Raw genomic sequence first — 5151 nt, forward strand, 5'->3', positions numbered from 1 at the left:
AAAGACTAGGGCTAATATTACTCTTTACGAATTGAGCAAATTGAAACATCAACAGAAGATAATGATGAAAGAATTACATGCCGTCCCTATTGCACCTTTGCCTACCGTTGTACTCTCTCAAGCTTCCCACAACATGGGAAGACTCCAACAAACACAATCAATAAGATTGATCCAAATGATATCGCCTTGATTGGAGGAAGATCAAGATCTCACACTCCCCCGTTTCTTCTCACTTATGAAATTTTCAATAAAAATGTGCACAATTGTTTGGTAGATTCTGGTGCTTCATCGAATATTTTACCCAGATCAATATGTGCCAAGTTGAATGTCCAACCACAAAAATCCACAGTGCGCATAGTTCAGCTTGATTGATCTCAAGTTGAAGTGATTGGTGAACTTAATCAAGTAACCATAAGATTGTCATCCAACTCTAAGGTATGTCAGGTTATTGACATTCTAGTGGCTGATATCCCAGAATTCTATGGCTTAATTCTTAGCAGAGATTGGTCCAAGAAACTCCATGGATACTTTGTAACCGACTGGTCGCACATGTGGTTACTCTACAACGGTAAACCGAATCAAATAAAGGTTGAACGAGAGTTACACGAGAAGTACATAGTAACGGAATTAGAGGGAGAAAATGAAGCAGTAGCATATAACAGCAGTATCATAGGCAATTACTTGGTAGATTCTTTTCTCGGCAATTTCAATGCTCACACATCACCCTACTTAGAAAATTCAGTTTTGTCCCAAGTCGAAATTTTTTCCCAAACTGATAGTTCAAAGTGTGTTAATTTTGTAGATAAACTTGTAAATACATCTTTGTTTTGGAAATTATATTTTGATGGCTCTAAATCTAACGAAGGAGCAGGAGCAGGATGCGTTCTGATTAGTTCAGAAGGAAATAAGACCATGCTTACATGCAGACTCAAATTCGATTGCACAAATAATACAGCAGAATACGAGGCCTTGGTGCAAGGCTTGTACAAAGCAATCGGGTTGAATTTCAAGTATCTTCAAGTCTTCGGAGACTCTGAGATTATCGTCAAACAGGTACGTAACACTATACATTGCCTATCAGGTCATTTAAAACATTATCAATCTTTAGTACAAGATCTGACTGAGCATTTCATAGCATTTAATATTTCTTCAATCTCGAGACTCCAAAACGCAAGCGCAGACCTTTTGGCTAACGTAGCCTCTAAGCTTATTCCCTTCGAAGATTTTAGTCCAGATAGATTCTCAATAGAATTAATCTTTAGACCATCCATCCCTGACAACATTACAAATTGGAGAGTATTCAATGGCGATCCTGATATTGTAAATTTCCTCACTTCTGAAGGATCCTACTTGTTATGAAACCAGCTCAAGAAAAGATAGAAAATATAGATCAACGCCTTAGAATTCAGCCTCTTCGAGGGGGAAACCTCCTTTACATTACATAAATGAAAAATTCTTGGATGATTCAAATGACAAAACCTCCTTTCTATATATAGGAGTCTAAGGAGTCATAATATAACCCAGCCGACCTAACAATAATAATATAAAGCCACAAAAATAACAATAGGGGGATTCTATGGGGCACAGAAATAACAACATGGGGGTAATAGGGGCACAACAATATAAATAAGGTGTATAACTACAATAGTAATGGGGTAATCACTATTATTATAGGGACCCAACATGCCCCTCTCCTTCAAAAAAGTGTTGTCCTCAACGCTTGAGTAGTTCTGGATACTTCTGCATAAAATTCTCATCCTCCCATGTGGAATCTTCAGCGGATAAGTTCTTCCACTTGATAAGATACTCTGAAATTGATCGATTTCGTAGCTGTCGAGTCCTTGTTTCTGTGACTGCTTCCGGTTCTAATATAATTTTTCCTTCCTCGTCAAGTTCTGGAAATATTGTTTGAACTGGGAGCTTGTCGCCTATAACCTTCTTTAAACATGAAACATGGAAAACTGGGTGCAATCGAGAAGCTGCAAGAAGCTCCAATTTGTATGCCATAGTACCAATCTTTTGCAACACCTTATACGGACCATAATACTTTGGTGATAATTTATTATCCTTCTTAGCTTGCTTTAGCGACATTTGCTTATATGGTTATAGCCGTAGGAATACCCAATCACCTACATCAAAACTTCTTTCACTGCGATGTTGATCTGCCTGTTGTTTCATTCTATTTTGTGCCAACACGAGGTTATCCTTTAAGAGTTGGAGGACTTGTTGTTGATGTTCGATGTGATGTTCCACTGCCTGAACCTTGGAATTTTCTCTTAAATATGATGTGATAGATGGTGGTTGATACCCATAAAGTGCCATAAATGGGGTCATTTTTGTTGCTGTATGGAAGGAAGTGCTATACCACCATTCAGCCAGAGGCAACCATTTGACCCATTGTGTCTGTTTATCAGATACAAAGCAACGAAGATATCCTTCCAAACATTTGTTTACTATCTCAGTTTGCCCATCAGATTGAGGATGATAAGATGAGCTATGAGCTAACTGAGTACCAAGACAAGAAAATAATTCTGTCCAAAAATTTCCAGTGAAAATGGGATCTCTGTCGCTTACAATAATCTTCAGGTTTCCATGCAGCTTTTGAATTGTTTTCATAAATGCAGTAGAAACTGTTCTGGCTTTAAATGGATGTGATAATGCACAAAAGTGTGCGTACTTGGTAAGTCTGTCAACTACCACCATGATGACACTCTTTCCCTCAGACTTGGGTAAACCTGTGATAAAATCCATTGAAACCTCCTCCCAACATTGACTTGGAATGGATAAAGGTTGTAATAGACCCGATGTCTTAATTGTTTCAACTTTATTTTGTTGGCAAACCAAACATTCCGCCACAAACTTCTGAATATCTGATTTAAGGCCATCCCAAAAAAATTCCTTCTTAACCCTGTGATAAGTTTTTAAAAATCCTGAGTGCCCTCCTAAGGGAGAAGTGTGCAATTCCATAAGAATCTTTTGTTTTAGCTGGGAATTCTTACAGAGGTATAAGCGATCTTTGTACCATAACGAATCATTTTTCCAATTAAATGTATCAGATGTACTGGAATCTTGTTGTAGCTTTCGAATAAGTGCCCACACTTCTTCGTCATTCTTCCATTCCTCCCTTGCTTCGTTTATCCAATCTGGTTGGATAATAGAAATGGCGCACAACAATGCTTCCACATCCTCATCCTTTCTTGAGAGTGCATCTGCCACCACATTTTGCTTCCCTTTTTGTAGATGATTTCAAAGTCATAACCCAACATCTTTGTGACCCACTTTTGTTGCTCTTCAGAGGATAATCTTTGTTCTAAAAAGTATTTAAGGCTATCATGATCCGTTTTTACCTTGAAGTGTCTTCCCATTAGGTAGGGTCGCCATTTCTTAAGTGCATGGAGTATTGCCAACATTTCCTTCTCATAAATAGCTTTGCTTAAAAACTTTCCCTTGATTGGACGACTTTCAAAAGCAATAGGTCTTTCATCTTGCATTAGAACAGCACCAATTCCATTTCCTGAAGCATCACATTCCACAATAAAGGTTTTTGTGAAGTCTGGTGTAGCTAAGACCGGTGCTTGGCACATTTCCTCTTTAAGATGTTCAAAGGCCTTTGTTGCTTCCGGAGTCCATGAAAATGCATCTTTCTTCAATAATGTTGTTAGAGGTGCTGCTATTCTCCCATAATTCTTAACAAACTTGCGATAATACCCTGTCAACCCAAGAAATCCTCGCAGATGCTTTATGGATGTGGGGATTTTCCATTCCTTAATGGCTTTAATTTTGCTAGGGTCTACCTTAACTCCTTCATGAGATACAATATGACCCAAATATTCCACCTCCTGGACTCCAAAGAAACATTTGGATCTTTTTGCATATAATTGTTTCTCCTCCAATAGTTGTAGCACTTTGTCAACATGTTCAACATGATCCTTCCAAGACTTGTTGTAGATTAGTATATCATCAAAAAATACTAACACAAATTTTCTAAGGAATGGTTTGAAAATTGAATTCATCAAACCTTGAAATGTTGAAGGTGCATTGGTAAGGCCAAAAGGCATGACCAAAAATTCATAATGACCCTCATGAGTTCTAAATGCCGTTTTCGGAATGTCTTCAATCTTCATTCTGATTTGATGATATCCCGAACGAAGATCCAACTTGGTGAAGTAAATTGATCCATGCAATTCATCCAGTAATTCATCAATGACAGGAATGGGGAACTTATCTTTAATAGTGAGCTTGTTGAGCTCCCTATAATCGGACACATGCGCCATGATCCATCCTTCTTGTGCACCAATACTACTGGAGCAGAGAAAGAACTTTGACTTGGTTGAATTATACCGCCTCTAGCATTTTTGCAACCATACGTTCAATTTCACTTTTTTGGACATAGGGATATCTGTACGGCCTGATGTTTGGAGGAACACTTCCTGGAACAGATGAATAGCATGATCATGATCACGCATAGGTGGGAGACCTTTGGGAGTCTCAAATACCTTGGAATGATTGTCCAGGACTTTTTGGAGATCCAGAGAAATAGATGATTCCAATGTGGAAACATCTAGCGAACATAATTGTGCAATTACACCTCTTTGCTCCTTTTTTAGAAGCTTTGTCATACCATTAGAGCTGATTATCTTTCCTGGTTTCCCTGCAATACCCCTTAATTCAACTTCCTTTCCTTCTGTAGAAAATTTGATGAAAAGTTCTTGAAAATTAAAAGCTATTGTACCCAAGGATTGTAGCCATTGGACTCCTAGTACAACATCAGCACCTCCCATTGGAATGGAAAGCATTGGGCTAGTCAATACATATTCTCCCATGGATAGCTTGATATTATGGCACCTTCCAGAGAAATTTATTGTTCCTCCATTTGCAATCATCACTTGACACTCTGGTGCTGGATATAGGAAGCAATTCAATTCTTTTGCTACCCTACAATGAATAAAATTGTGGGTGCTTCCTGAATCAATCAACACTATTACCTTTTTCTTCTTGATTTGTCCTTCTATCTTGATGGTTTGAGGAGTGGTAATTCCTGCCAATGCATTACAAGATATGGTCGGATTTATTTGTTCTTCATCTAGGCTTTGTTCCTGGAGTATATCCTCTTCTTTTGACCTTTCTTGCTCCCTTTCTTCTTCCTCTTCA

The sequence above is a fragment of the Pinus tabuliformis genome, chromosome 1_2 (genome assembly GCF_031772625.1).
Source record: "Pinus tabuliformis cultivar Carrire ecotype Pingquan chromosome 1_2, CPIR1, whole genome shotgun sequence".
Taxonomy (NCBI): Eukaryota; Viridiplantae; Streptophyta; class Pinopsida; order Pinales; family Pinaceae; genus Pinus; species Pinus tabuliformis.